Below are 17,177 nucleotides of genomic sequence, written 5' to 3'. Positions count from 1 at the left end.
AACTCTCTGAAAACTCTAACACATAAGCGCGTAACATGTCTTCCAACGTTGACTGGAGACTCTTCCAAAAATGAATGTGAGGCGAGGGTAACTATTTGACATAACCGAAACTTGTATGACATGAACTATGACAATTTCATCCATATATAATTATGGAACTTAAAATGCTGAAAATTAATAAAAATTTAACACATTCACTTTGAGAACTACCATGAGCTTAAGAAATCTTATTTAATAAAACATGTATTTGAATTGATCTTACTGGCACAGAGGAATCTGCATACGTATAAGAAGCAACTGCCCATACTAAATATGATGTAATCTCAACATACGTAGCAAAAAAAATCTGGTCAACTAGAAATTACTTCTACTCTAGAAGTGTTAACTATGAGTAGCTATATGTCTGAGAAACAAGTTTGCCCGATTAAGTTTCATACTCATAAAAACTCAACATAAAACCTTGTAGGCCATGCTAGAGGAAACCTATTATTTGTGGTGCCCCATGTCCAGGATTCGAACCAGGAGTTGAAATCTAGATTCAGCACCTAACAACCTTGGCATTCCCCTACGTCTCTTATAACTTGACTAAGCTACCATATTCAACTCATATAGTTGATACACAAACCCACGGATCTCAATCTCTTTTTAACAATAAAACTAGTGTGCTCAAAGCCGAAACCAAGTTCAGCTTTTATGTTAGTGGTCATTCTGAAAGATCTAGATTACTTATTTAACCTTAACTTTCGTACAATTGGATCTTTATTTTGAACTAGATTACTTTTACATTTAAATCAAATTGATTGATCACTCTAGTTATAACTTGTGTCCGAAGTCACATTCTCTTAATCTTTATTAATACCTTCAATGGTTATCTCTTCTCTAACCAAACTTAATCCTTCCATTTTCCTGGTTTTTGACAACTATTGTTTCCAAACTCCTCCCCATAAAATACTATATTTTCAAACTCCTTTACAATCTAAAGAAGCTTGTTAAACACTCGTCCAACGCTTGATTGTTCTTGCTTAATCTTTTATTTTGAGAAGAAAATTTCTCATACTAATACCGAGTTTCACAACCACCAACCTGAAAAGCTATCCTTCCAACCAACCAATACCAAGATCCAAAGTTGCAAGTAGTTACAAGATTGCATATACCAATTCCATAGGCTCGTAAACACCCAAATTCCATCTTGGAAAATCAAACCAAACCAATATACTCGTAGTTTCAAAACATTAATTTCCTTTATCCTTTCAAAATAATAAAAATTTTCGCAAAATATTTTTGTTTCTTCACGCTTATCTTTTTTTTTAAGACCAATATATCCAAGGTTTTTTTCCTCTTTCCAAGTGTGACGAAAAAAAAAATCATACTAAGTGTAACTCTACTAAACTCCTCCATAAATCTTACCTTTCTAACTTGCAATTTCCATCTTGTAGAATTCTCCTTCACCGATTGTCATTATTTTTAAGCTCCAAAAATTTTTCGTTCGATCAAGTTACTAGATTAGAGCATTTTTTTAATCGTAATAAGGGTATGGATAGCGCAAGTACCTTGAGATACCCTTTTAAGTTAACTTCTCAATTCAAAAGCCACAACTTTTTTTTTCACTTCATACCTTAGGTCCCTTTTCAAACTATTTAGCTTTTTTTTTTCTTTTTTTTTTTTTTCACATTAAGATGACTTACTCTCTAACTTGAACCTTTTCACTCTTTAAGCACTACACATGAATTACCAAGGTACTTTATTGAGTCCATCACCTTAAACTCCATAATAATAATCATGCCATATTAAACTCTTTAGAGGATTCCTATAAGAGGCATCAACTCCAATAACAAGAAATCCTTATTGATACCTTAGTCTTTTATTCTATCTTCTTTCTTTTCCTTTTCCTTTATTTTCTACCTACAAGCAACTTCAATCTCGTACATAATTATGTGCCATGACAGAGTTTACTTTAGTACTACTAAACTCATTCCCCCAATGCAAAACATAAGGCAATTCCTTAGTGAGTTCTCATATGGATAACTTATTGGTTAACTTAAGTAAACATTTTTTTTTTCATTTTAAATATCTTAAACTATACATGTTTTACCTGTGCCTCGACATACTTGAACTGAAACATGTGCTTCTATATAATAGAGTCCTCTTAAGAACTAAGCTAATGTCAAGCTATCTTATAACATCCATGGTTTTCTCACAAGACCATAACTGAATCCCAACTCATACTTACTTTTTTCAAATTACTATACAAGCAATAGCAATCAACCAATACATAAAACTTTAACATAAATACTTCTATGCATTACTTTCATAAAACTTTTAATTGATAAGGTGTACTTGACGATGACGAAGAATCCATTAATGAGTCATAAGGGACATTCTGGACTTACAATGTAAGTCAGTCTACAGAACCTAAAAACTTAGTCTCTAATACCAACTGTAACGACCAAATTTTCTAACTCATACTAATAGGACGTTACTATATGCATGCATAAACTTGAAAATAAGTCTTTCTCAAATTGAGCAATATAATCAAATAAAGTATAGAATTGCATCAAGATAAATGTTAGTAATCCGAAAACTTTTGCTCGGGGTACATCTATCACAAATTTAAAATAAATCAAACAAATAACGAAATAAAAATAATCATGAATTGAAATGTTTGTCTGCTAAACTAAAACATAAAAAGCACGAGAAAAACATATGCAGAAGTGTCAGTATAGTCCCATCAGCTCAGGCATAGATTCTTCTTGCCATTCATCGTCTTGTCCTTGTCTTTATCTGAACAACATATCAGAGGAGAGGGTGAGTACATAATACTCCGCAAGTGACCTACTATTGGGCCTACTAAGTGAACTTATTAACTTTTTTATTCGAGAATAGGGGTACAAATTATAACATGGACATAAGTAGTAGACACGAAGGTCCACAAATCATGGCAATAATGGTGTTCCCAAAGGAACAAAAATCATGGGAGTCATGGTGATCCCAAAGGAATAAAAATCATAGTAATAGTGGTATTCCCAAAAGAACACAAATCATGGCAGTCGTGATGATCCCGAAGTAACAAAAAACATGGAAATTATGGTGATCCTCAAAGAACACAAATCATGACAATAGTGGTGATCCTATAGGGACATCGAGGGAATATTCATAAGCATAAGATGTACGCAGCCCGATAAGAAAGCTAATAGTCACCATCTAATCTGACGTGCATCAAACAACCAATAAACCTCATACCATAAATCATAATCATATTATCTTAGCCAATACATCCAATATGCAAAATGTAAACATAAGATCTCGTGATATGTTCATATCAATATAGCCTATAGGCTTCTAGCATGCCCATAACAAACCTTACATTATTGATACATATCAAGTCAACCTAATACATAGAAGTGTGCTACCACAGTAGATATTCAATCCAAACCTGATTCGGCCGCTTGGCTAGAGGGCAGACCAGTGATAAGACACTTACTTCAATGGTAAGCCCAAATAATAATTTATGCTCAAACGATCACTTCTATCTAACTTCACAACCTTGAATCCAACCTAGGACATGAACAAAATTAACTTTAACCTTTAAGCCCGATTCCAAACATAGTTTTAGAAGCCATCAAATAGCTTACCCAACTAGAACTTTGATCTTAAATCATCTCCAACACTCAAATCAAGTAACCGAATCTGAACATTAACAAATCCACACATTAAAATTCATTTGGCAACCCACAAAACATATCAAACGACCTAGAAATCTCAAATTCTTGCTAAAAATGACCTTCCAAGGTGCTGGACAGCCCGCCTTCGATTTCAAACTCCTTCAAAACTTGAATTTTATACTAAAACACAATGGGTATCAACCAATTTGGGTCAAAAGCTAATGAGTAATCAAGAATCTCCAAGAAAATCCGCAAAAACTTACCAAAAACCTTACCTAACTCTAAGATCTTAACGAAAGAAGACGGCAGTGCTTGGCAGCAACCCTAATCGCGACAAAAACCCCACAACGACCAAAACCCAACTGGCGCACGACAAATCTGCAGTGAAATGGTATCAGAGCTGACGATCAGACTCGTAGATGAGCAACAAGCCATGCGACTAAGCGACGATCAAACATCGCAGACGGGCGGCGGGGCGTGTGGTTGAATGCCGATGCAAACTAGTGGCAAGCGGTGTGGGCTTATTGCAGACACCTATGAGGGCTTCTCCGTGAAGAAGAAAAGATGAGGATTGGGGGAGAGGAGGGGGGAGGGGTGTGCATGCATGGAGAAGGGAAAAATAAGATTTTTTTAATTTCTTTTTTTATTCATATATAAATACACATGCTTACCCTAGTCAAACGCCAAGTTTGACCTTCTCCCTTCTCCAAACTTTTCAATCTTTCATGATTTTAAAAAATCAAAGTTTCAAATCTTAACTACATATTCTTTAATTAATTATCTTATCAAAATAATTCAAGTTTGGCTCTAAGATCCAAAATAAAATACATGAATTTAAGATAATAAATTTATAATTAGCTAAAAATTTGGGATGTCACAATCGTACTATCTAATATACTTAATTTTTGGTATAGGGATAACATCATTAGTATACTACTAATTTAACTTATTAATATACTTTGTTTTTTTTAAAAAATATCTCTAATACACTTTGATTTATTAATAAATTTTTAGATATTTCATGAAAGACTGAAGAAGAAATATGTAAAGGAGTACAAGGCAAAAGGGAAGAAGATCAACTTACATAATAAAAATATTGATATCAATGTAATATTTAAAATTGTATTTGGAATGAGTGTTAATACCTTCAATGATACACTTCGACTTCAACTATTATACATAACATCCTTAGGGCCAAAAAAAAAATATATATATTATACATAACTAAAATTGCATTCAGAATGAGTGTTAATACCTTCAATGATACACTTCAACTATTATACATAACTTCCTTAGCGCATAAAAAAAAAAAAAAATTATTATACATAACTTACATGCAAACTATTATTGATATATTACTATCATTGATTTTATTTAATTTATATTGTGTATAATCATGCCATTGATACATTATTGATATGCTACAATTCATCTATTATTGATATACACGATATTCTCAAACATAACTAACGAGAATAACAATGAATTAAATGTACCATATTTTATTTTCAAATGAATGTTAAATAAACTATAATACTGATAAATTGCTAATATACTTTAAATATCAATAAAATGATAACCTCATATTATAATTTAAATAATGATGAATTGTTGTCTGATTTACTATAAATTTACTTGAATATCAATAAGATGGATGGTGATTGTTGTCTTATATTCTACATATAAACTTGAAATGTCAATAAAATATAATATGCATGCTTTAATTCAATATAAAATGATCAATTATTTATTTAAAATAATGACCAATTATGTTGATAAAATGGATTTTTTTAAATAATATTTTTTTAATAAATAATGACAAAAATAGGGTTTGGGGGAAAGTATTCTAAAAAATAGGTGTTTAAATCGTGTACCAGGTACACGATTACACCTAAATCATGTACCGGGTACACGATAAGGCCTAAATCGTATACCGGGTACATGATTACCCTAAGTCGTGTATCGGGTACACGACTTCTACGCCTTAAAACCTTTGCCCGAACCATTCTTCTTCCTCACCAAAATGCCTATTTTTCTTCCTCACTGTTGCTTATAATCAATTTCCCTCACCGAGACCATCGATTCCTCCCTTCTACTTACCAAAATCTCGTTGATTTTCCTCACCGAAGCCTCTATTTCACCGAAATCTTTCAAAATTTCGATTTTGCTTGATTTTCAGTCCTCTATTTGATCCTCATCGAATCTCCATTGTAGCGATCGTGTTGCTCGATTTTCATACCTTTTTGGCTGCTGATTTTTGCTTGGTATATTTCTTTCTCTAATTGGGCTGATATGTATTTATATGTATATTTTTGCATATTTTTGGGTTGAGTTTATTTTAAACTTAGTTTATGTATAGTTTGTGTATGATTTAGAGTATAGTTTATGTATAGTTTATGTATGTGTAGTTTATGTATAGTTTATATATGTATAGTTTATGTATGTATAGTTTATGTATAGTGTATTATATAGTTTATGTATAGTTTATGTTGTATAGTTTTGTGTATGATTTTGTTTATATATAGTTTGTGTATGATTTAGTTTATGTATAGTTTGTGTATGATTTAGTTTCTGTATTATTTAGTTTATTATAGTTTATGTATAATTTAGTTTATGTATTATTTAGTTTATGTATGTTTTTTGGTTGATCTTACATTTTTTATTTTATTTGGATTGATTTAAACTTAGAAATTTTATATGTATAGTTTATGTATGATTGATTTAAACTTAGAAAACTTAGAAATTAGAGTTTGTTGGGTTGACAAATTAACATATTTTTTTTGTCAACTATAACAGTTGAAAAAAACATAATAAATATGTCGATGTGTCCTAAAGATTTAGTAATTCTTGAACCTGAAAATGATGGAGATAGTGACATTGACGTTGAAGTTGATGAATTACTTGGAAACGACAGTAGTGGTGAACAAGATCTTGAGTTGGTACCGTCAGAAATGTTCACCCAAATAGATTGGGAAATGACAAATTCAACGTGTGAACTAGGGTCTACTTTGGAAGAAAGGAATGTAGGAGTAGATAACTGTAGTTTAATACAAAAGGGAATGTTGTTTGATACCAAAGAAGATTTACAGCTTGCTGTAAAAAAATATTGTGTGACAGAACACTACGAAATTGTCGTAGTGGAATTAAATCAGGATCTTTGGTATGTTAAATGTAAATCTTGGAGTGAAGGTTGAGCTTGGAGGCTACGAGCATGTCGGCGCAAAACTCATGGGATGTTCGAAATCACAAAACTTCAAGGAGAACACTCATATTTGTTTTCAGAGTTGACACAGGATCATTCACAGCTAGATTCAAATTTCATAAGTATCAAAATTCAAATTTTGGTTAGAGCTGATCCTGGAGTACCTGTGGGCCCTACTTCAAGAAGCCGTTAAAAGACAATATGACTATAATGTCAATGATAGACGGGTGTGGCAAGCCAAGAGAAAAGCGTTAATTGTTGTGTTTGGCGATTGGGAGAAATCATATTCGGAGCTTCCATATTGACTGAGTGTTGTTGTTCATTACAATCTAGAAACACGAACAAACTGGTTTTTCCTTCCCTCTGATGTGCCAGGTACGACTATTTCTGGACGAGTTTTTTGGTCTTTTGGTCCTACAAGAGAAGGGTTCAACCATTGTAGGCCATTAATCCAGATTGATGGAACTCATCTATACGGAAAGTATAAGGGAAAATTATTGACAGCCTTATCTATTGATGCAAACGAACATATATTTTCCCTTGCTTTTGCTATCGTAGAAGGTGAGAATTCGTCCAGTTGGTCATGGTTTTTGTGGGCATTGCGTGAATATGTTACCCAAAGAGAGGGTATTTGCTTGATTTCTGACAGATATAAGGGCATTCTTGCTGCAATTAATAATGAAGAAATTGGTTGGAGTGAACTTAGAGCGTACCACCAATATTGTCTTCGCCATGTTTCCAGTAATTTCAATACAAAATACAAATCGAAGCAACTAAAAAATTTGGTGTTTAAGGCCAGAAATCAACACCAAAGGTGTAAGTTCATTCGATGCATGAAAGAATTGAAATAATTGCACCCTGAATGTCTTGAATTTTTTTCAGACATTGACTTAGAAAAATGGACATAGTCATATGACGGTGGGTACCGCTATGGGTGGATGACCAACAATGCAGTTGAATGCATGAACGACGTTTTTAAAGGTGTTAGAATGTTACCCATTACTTCTTTGGTTAGGCTAATATTCTATCGCACAATATTTTATTTTGAATGCCGGAGACAAGAAATCAGTGAAGCACTCGATCGTGGGGACATATATACAGAATATGCCCTAAAGAAACTGAAGAGGTGGGAGAAATGAGCATCGGCACATATGGTGACATCCATTGACAGGGAAAGTCAAACTTTTGAAGTACAAATTGGCATAAGTATGATTTCTCCCTACAGAAGACAACACACCCAAGTTTTAAGCTTGAAAGAAGGGACATGTTGTTGCAATAAGTGGCAATCATTCAAGATTCCATGCTCTCATGTAATTATAGTTTGTAATTACATGCATATGATATACCTACCACTTATTGATGAATGCTACAAATTGTCCAATTTCAAGCGTTGTTATGAAGGCCGCTTCCATCCAATTCAACACCCAGATTATTGGCCAGAACTATCATTTATAGAAGTTCGTCCAAATACGGACTTACTCAGAGAACAAGGTCGGCCAAAAAGTACGCGCATTCATAATAAAATGGATGGAGAGAAGCAAGCCAAAAAGTGCGATGTACAATTTGTAAAAGAGAAGGACATAACAGACGTACTTGTCCACATCGTACACTGGGTGCTTCGTCGTCATCAGGTCATTAGGATTTTTATTTTTTTTACTTGTATATTTCATGTATTTGTATTCTTTATGTATTTATATTTTTCATGTAATTGTATATTTCATGTATTTTTATTCTTTATGTATTTATGTAATGAATTTATGTAATTGTATTTTTTTATGTACTTTTTATGTATCTTTTATGTTATCGATTCTATTATGTAATATAATTTGAACTTTTTAGGTAATGGAGCGTGATCCTTCTAATCCTGTACAATTGTACCAACAAAACACGCATCGTTCACAGACAGTATGGGATAGTTCTTCCACTATAGTGTTGAGTTGTCGGAGGAGGGAGGCGACTGCACAACGTACTATCCCATTTGATCACCGCATCATTCCTGTCTCTTATACACATCTAGATGTGTATAAGAGACAGGGGTTGCACAGATCAAATTTATCCAGCTTGATTGGCACCTGATTACTGCTCTAGTTGAGCGCTAGAGACCAGAAACCCACACATTTTACCTGCCCTGTGGGGAATATACGATTACGCTGCAGGATGTTGCCGTACAATTTGGGTTATGAGTGGACGAGCAACCACTGACAGGCTCACTACAGTATCACTGGAAGATGTTTGTGAAGAGCTCTTAGGCATTCTACCAGAGGATCTGAAGGGATCAAGATTGAGTATCCCTTGGTTGGCGTCCCAGTTTCCCAAATTACCTCCCGATGCCGATGACATCAGCGTACGTAGGTACGCACGAGCATACATCCTGCAGCTTATTGGAGGATTTTTATTTGCCGGCAAGTCAAATACTCTGGTGCATCTCATGTTCCTCCCATTATTGTCTGATTTCGAGCACGCTGGTACGTACTCGTAGGGTGGTGCATGTTTTGCATGGTTGTACAGAGAACTTTGTCGGGCTTCCAATGCACAAGCATTGGAACTAGCAGGGCCATTGATACTATTACAAGTATGGGCTTATAATCGACTTCCAATTGTAGCACCACAAGTCCAACTACAGGCCCCAGATCATCATCCACTTAGTGCCAGGTATTATTTTATTTACATATTTATTTCGTTACCATTTTATGTAAGAATATAAATTAATTGTATTTTTTTATAATTTTAGATGGAGTGGTGTATTAGCTGCATCTGAACAGTCAGCAGATATGTTGCTCGTGTACAAAAAAATATTCGACATGCTGACGCCCAATCAGGTAGTAAATATGTATATAAATGAATATTTGAAATTTTTTATATGTATGCTTTTTTTTTTGTTAGGTTATTTAGACGCCATACACACAGATTTGGTCATCTTTACCTGATTATTGTTGTGATGGTGAAGACATCTGGTTGACTGTTAGCCCTCTTATATGCTTCCATATAGTAGAGTGACATCATCCAGATCATGTGCTGAGACAGTTCGATATGCGATAAATGATACCTTTGTTGTCCTATAGACTCTCAGAACTACACCAGATCGATTTAAGAGATAAGCACGACTAAGACTGGCATCGAATCCATGCGAAGTATTTATCCTACTGGCATGGACGACGTGATCGTTGTGCATAGGGAGAATTGATAGATGGGCCAACTGTATCAGACGACTACTTTCCCTGATAAAATTTGATCACGAGGTGATTTATCTCACCTGACGACGCTTACTATTACTACATGGTAAGAGATTTAAAATCAGACATTTTTCATATATATAATATGAATATTGTTTAATATTTTTTTTTATTCTACAGAATAATTTTATCGGTGATGTTCAACAATATTCAGTGCAGAACAATCTACCAGAATTGGGTTCAATGTGTCAGCAAACATGGATCAACGTAGAAAGTATTATTCAACAAATAAGACGACTCAATGTTGCTGACAACGATCGAAGACGTATTCGTCGTAGACGACAGCGAAAACGGGGTGAACCTAATTTAGAGTGACACGAAGACAATCCTTATGAGGAGTAAGGGCCAGGGGGGTCATTTTTAAATCACACATTGTATCATTTTCAAATTGGAAATCTCAAAAGAACTAATTGTAAATATTCTTTAATATCATGTATTTTTTTTTAATATGAGTGCAAGATGTTTTCATTGTAGATTAAATATATAATTAAGTTTAATAATGAAAGAATTAAGTTTAATAATTAAATTTAACAATTAAAAAAACAATTATAAGCAATAATGAAGGAATTAAGTTAAGTTTAACAATTAACTTTAAAAGAAAAAAGAAAAAAAAATTATAAGCGAATCGTGTACTGGGTACATGAGTTTCCTTGACCGATCAACCAGTCAGCTGATATGGTTAGCTGACTGGATCAAATGGTACTCGTGTACCAGGTACACGAGTATGCCACATGGAAATCGTGTACCGGGTACACGATTCCACTACCCTAAATTTGTCAATATTTTCCCAAAATACCTATTTTTGAAAATACTTCCCTCAACCCTATTTTTGTCAACTGGTTAATAATAATATATAAGTTGCTCCCTAACACAACTTCTAAGCTCAAGTGTGCACTCGCAGTTGAAAGGAATGGAATAGTTGGAAATTATGCTCAGACAACAAAGATAAACAAAGAAGAAAGTGATCGATTTTCTCATATCTTTTCTCCAATAACTGGGAGCCTTTTAAAGGAAAGATAAGATACATTTTTTTTAAAAAAAAAAATTGAAATTAATTTTAAAATTACTTTAGAATTCTTAGAAGTAATCACAAACAACTAATTCTTGGAATTAATCACAAACAATTAATTCTTGGAATTAATTTTAAACATTAATAAAACATTTTTTTCTTTTGTTATGTTAGTCATTCCCAACAATCCCCCACGAATGACGGGTATAGCAAACGAAACAAAAAGACATTTTATAAAACATGTTTTCTAAGCAAAGTTAGAAGACCAAACATAAATATCAATATCTTGCCGATTTGAATTGATGCATAGTGAAATGGGGCAACAACTTTGCTAGAGAGAGTGAGTTACCTCTTGAACTTTTAGTAACTATGGTTGAGACCCCCATAACACGTTGTACTACTTAAATTTTCATTAGTTTCATAGAAAAGTGTGCTTTTTAAGTCCATGCACATAGAACCTCAGGTCAACATAAAAGCTTTAGAAAAAAATCTTTAAACTTTTTCATAGAAGGTAGTCACACCTTCACATTCACATTTGTTGCTTCATCAAATCTATCGCAATAGACCACTAAAAAACTGAGCTATAAAAATTTTATATCTAGTCCATACCAAGATCAACTTCATCAAGCCCGTCAAAGACAAACCACTAAAAAAATGAGTGATGAAGATCGTACAACTATTCATAAAGTTCATATCAAGACCACCCAAAGAAAGTGCTATGGAATTTAAAGGTTTTAGTTATATCCATCAACTTCATTCTAGAACCATCCAAAGAAAGTGCTATGAAGTATTTATGTGTTTAAGTTTCATGTGTTGGGGTTTGTGCCCTAAAGTCTCGTGTCCTGTAGTTTGTAAACAACTTTGTAAGAACGCTTGTGATGTATAATATATGTGATATTTACTTCACTTCTTGACTTTGTACATTTAGATATTTTTTATATTACCACAAACCAATAAACTTAATATCCTTGGTTGTCTTTATGTAACTTAAGCATGTATGTAGTGACATACAAGTGGATCATATCTTAAGTGACAACCAAAATGGTATGCAGTATATGGATATATGAGGGTAACCTTATCCTGGTAATACTACGGACGCGGCCCGCTTTGTGGAATAGTTACAAGTGTTGTGACTTGTCATAGATGGTCTGATCCTGATCATTCGTATAGGGGACATGCGAGCGAGGGAGTCCTATACAAAGAGTTTGTATAAGACCTGACCTCGAAGTGTTAACGTCTCGTCAAATAACTCTGTTCATGACAGAGACTTCACTTCACTAGGATGACCATAGTAACATGACCTCAATATAGATGAATAAGGAACTCCTGCCAATGAGGGGCGGTCTTTGATTTGCATGGGTGCGAGTGACCAGAATGCCGACTCAAACCTACCACTTTGGGGATTCGTAATGTTTTGGGAGCTGGGAACTCAGCTTCACAAGATGGAGTTCACTCCTTCCCCAAGAAGGGGTAAGTAGATAGATTTCTCTCTTAAGGGCTGATCCTGGGGCTTGAATGATGTGGTGCCACACACCTTCTCATGGCTGAGAGTGCTCACACATAGTAGGACTATATTATATTGTTCATTAGAGGGATCAGTGGTACTTAAGAAGTAGAGTGTAATTACAGGGCAAACCGGTAAATTAGCCAACTGTACTTACGAGCATCTGTAAAGGGCCTTATACTGATGATTGGTTTATATTCAATGGACATAGAAATATATCTATGGTAAGAAGAGTTAAACTATCAGTCCTTAATGGAATGTCTGGTAGTTAATGGATGGTGGATATCATGGCTAAAGATTTTAGTCAGCTATTCACGTACCGTTGGAGCTTCGAGCCATAATCTATAAAGTCCCTTAGTAGCTTGGATACAAGTTAAGAGTCAGTTTTTGGGTCAATTTGAAATGTTCAAATTGGACAAGAGGGGATTCGATTATTATATTATTAATTGAACTAGTTAATTATATATGATATAATTAACTTTATGTATGAGATACATTAATTTGGAGGAAATTGGATATAAATATGATTTATATCTAGTGGAGGAAAAATACTATGATTAATATATGATATTAATTCATAGGTTATGAATATGATGTGATGATATTCATTGTCTTTTAATTGGACGGTTAAAGGGGTAATAGGACGGCGTCTCTTCTGTTTTCCTAACGAATGAGTAAGTTGAAAAATCATGTTGAGACGCTTAAATAGCTCACGGTGTGTTAAACATTGGATGCGCGAACATTGTGTTGAAGAGTTTTATTGCTTAGCAAAACGTGTGCCTATACGATAGTGCTTGAACGATCGCTGACCTATATGATAGTGCTGAGCGATCGCTTAACGATTACACCCGCATGCGCTATTTACTAAACGATCGTTTACCTTTTCCTAAGCAATCATTTAGCGCCCGATATTACTAAGCGATCGTTTAGAAGATCGCTTACCTTTTCTTACATGATCATATACTTTACCTAAACAATCAAGCATTTTTGTCTATACGATAGACGGGCCTATATCCCACTTGCTTGATCGTTGTATATGATCTCCCTTCCTTCTTTCCTCTACCAAATCCGAACGAAGCCCACCCTTTGGATTCTCACTCTAAGAATACTGAGGGTTCTGAGTGGTGGTGTCGTCCCCGTTTCCTTCTGTTTGTGTGGAGACTGTTCGAGGTAGACGATTGGGTTTTGCTGAGCGATTGCTTACCGTCTCAATAAAAGCGAGATTTTTTGTGAAGAATAAGTCCTCAACTGGTATGATCTCTCGATCTCTTATTTATTGTTCCTTTGAGCAAGTCAATAATTTAGCATTATGAATGCATTAGTATGTTTGAATGTATATGTAGAAATTCTATCACAAGGATTTGGAAAGATCTGCTTCCGCTCGTAGGTACTCTTGAATAAGAGTTCCTTCATCATGAACACTAGGGATTCTTGAATTAGTCTCTTTGTTAGGCCTTTGGTTAGAGGATTCACCAAGTTCCTCTCAGACATCATAAACTATAAGGAAGTAATTTCTCCTTTCAACAATTGTTTCACAACTCCATGTATGAGGCATTTTGCCATTATACACACTATCCTGGGCAATTCCTAAGGCAACCTGTGAACCACTGATAATTTGTAGAAATACAAGTTATTGTTCTCTCAGTGTTGGAATAATTAGGATCTTAGTAATTTAAACGCATTCATTATGAAAAAAAACACATGACATTCCATGCATGTAATAAACTCATACAAAAATATCCTTTTAACTAAAAATGCTTCACTAACGCATGTTAACGCAGGAATCAAAGAAATTTACTAAGTGTTGCAACCAAGGCCAACACAAGGGGTATGCATTTGAGAATGTTCGACGTATGAAGAATACATTGGCTCGTGCTTTTTATGTCAAATCACCACTTACGAGCTTGGGCATCTGACTTACCGCGTCTGAACATTTTTGAAGTGGCAGGCTACTATTCTAGGGTATGGAATTTTATGCAAGTTCAATCACCAAGTTGCTAAGATTTGCCTATAAAAGGAGAAGCCACCTTCAGAATCTCAATTAGACACCTTACAGCCAAATAGTTAGAAATTTTCTTCAACACGAGTAAATAGACTCTGTCATTTGCAAGCAAGAAATAGAAGGAAAGATACTATTTCACCGTTGATCAAGAGGTGCTGTTGGAGAGAAGCTTGAGAGAGATATCTTCTTCAACTCATCCACCAAGTTGGTTGAAGAAAACATTAAAAACAAGCTAAAGAGAACAAGAGATTGAACTATGCGACTTGACTTCTTCCTTTTACATGTCATTTCCATACACCATTTCATTTCATTAACCTGAGATTGTTGTATAAGCACTTGTTATCTTTAGTTTAATCTTATCTTTGACCATTCATCTCCTTTCCATCTGTTTGCTTTCATAAGTGTTTGTGCTTGTGGATTTTCTAACTTAATGAGAGCATAAAATTTGTTGCTTAAGCCTTACTGATCAGTTGATTAAAGTGATTAAGTACTTAATTCACTCGAGAGAGCACTTTAACTATTGAACGCATTAAGTAGGGTGTGTAGTAAGTTTAGAGATAGAGTTGCTTGTGTCTTTTGTCTGCTCTTTGTAACCAACGCATGCACCCTAGAGATAGGATTACATGTGGCATTTGCATCGAGAGATGTTGAACTTAGCTTGAACTAAAGAACAAAAATTCTGACGTATAACACATACATTTAGATTGTAGACAAGCATTTGTATCATCTTCATTTACACAGGCTTGTTAATCTTGCTTGGAATCAATGCATACCACTTACACTTAAAACCATTCATTCATAAATCCCTTTCTCCCTCTGAACTTTTATTTCTTCTTGCATGTGTGCCATTAGCTTAGTGTAAATAACCAACACTTTTCATCTAATTAGGAAACCTCTGCATTAGATCTAAAAACAAGGTCTACGTTAGAGCATTCTAGAATCCATGTGTTCGACCCTAGACTTACTAGAAAACTTAGTTAGATTTATTCTTGGGTCTGCCTGAAGAGAACTTGTACGCATTGACAAGGTGTGTATGCATCCACCCTTGACTCATATCTTGATTTTCTTACCAAGAGAGAAATCAATCCATCATCCATTCCCTTCAACATTTTAAGCACTTTTGGAATCAAATTACGAGGCCAACAATCACAGTGTAAAGAGACTGGTACTGATGCCTCCACAAATGGTACATCTCTCAGTAGGCTTTTAAGCCACTCATACTGATACCCTGATCATTCTATAACAATAAATTAAGACTCTATGGTTGACCTTGTTGTACAAGTCTATTTTACAGGTTTCCATGAAATAGCTCATCTACCCAATAAGAATGTGATGGAGTTAACATACAATTAGTGGAAGCAAACATAATCATTAAACACTCTATTCAGAAATTTTAGCATCTAAGCAAGCATGTTCATAACAAAATATAGGGTTTGAAGATACCTTTGAAGAACACCTTTTCAAGCCACGAATTCAACTTGATTCTTGACTCCAAAAACTTGTAGACCACCACTTGATCTTACTATTCTCTTAGACCTTAGATTGAGTGATGGAACCCAAAATGAGCTAAACTCAAGGGAATTTTCAATGAGGAAAGTTGATATTCTGCAAAAATTGAAGAACCCTTATTCAATTGATTTTTCAGCCAAAAATTACACTTCATCCTTAATCTCAGTTGAAGAACTCTGGTTTTTATCAAGTCCTTCATGCAATCTCCGTTGCACAATACCTTGACACCACCTACTTGAGAAATTGGGTGGAATGTGAGTGTCAAATGTGAGATTGATCCACTCAAATTTCAAAATCGATTCAAAATCAATTTTTAATTTAATTTCCAAAATGAAATGAAATTAAAAACAATTTTATTAAAAAATGATTTAAAATCAATTTATTGAATTTTTCACAATCTCAATTACACAATACCTAAACACCACCTACTTGAGAAATTGAGTGGAATGTGAGTGTCAAATGTGAGGATAATCCACTCAAATTTCAAAATTGATTCAAAATCATTTTTTTAATAAAATTAAATCAATTTTAATTTAATTTCCAAAATTAAATTAAACTAAAACAATAATTTTATTAAAAACGATTTAAAATCAATTTATTGAATTTTTCATTAAAATATATTCAATTTTAATTTAATTTTTCAAAAATTAAATTAAAACAAAATTTGATTTTTCATAAAATTCAAAATTTTAATTCTTAAATAAACTTAATTGATTTAATCAATTAAATAATTTAATATCCAATATTAAATTATTAAAAAACCAATTCCATAACCTTGAATCCCTATTCATATAATTAATATTTAAATAAAATTTAAATATTATCCAATTATCCAATTCTCCAATTTCGTTTAATTTCACAATTAAACGTGTAACTATATCATTTATATTTACTGATTCCCTTAATTTGAATTTGAACGTTTCAAATTCTCTCATCACGTTATTGTAAGGTTTAATCCATTTGTGAGCTAGTAGGTATACCTAATAGACCTACAGATCATGGGCTCCAACGATTTGAGATTAACCAGCTAAATTCTTTACCCTAATTAACCAACAT

Source organism: Benincasa hispida, chromosome 12, assembly GCF_009727055.1.
Source record: "Benincasa hispida cultivar B227 chromosome 12, ASM972705v1, whole genome shotgun sequence".
NCBI lineage: Eukaryota > Viridiplantae > Streptophyta > Magnoliopsida > Cucurbitales > Cucurbitaceae > Benincasa > Benincasa hispida.
Note: the sequence above shows the minus strand (reverse complement) of the source record.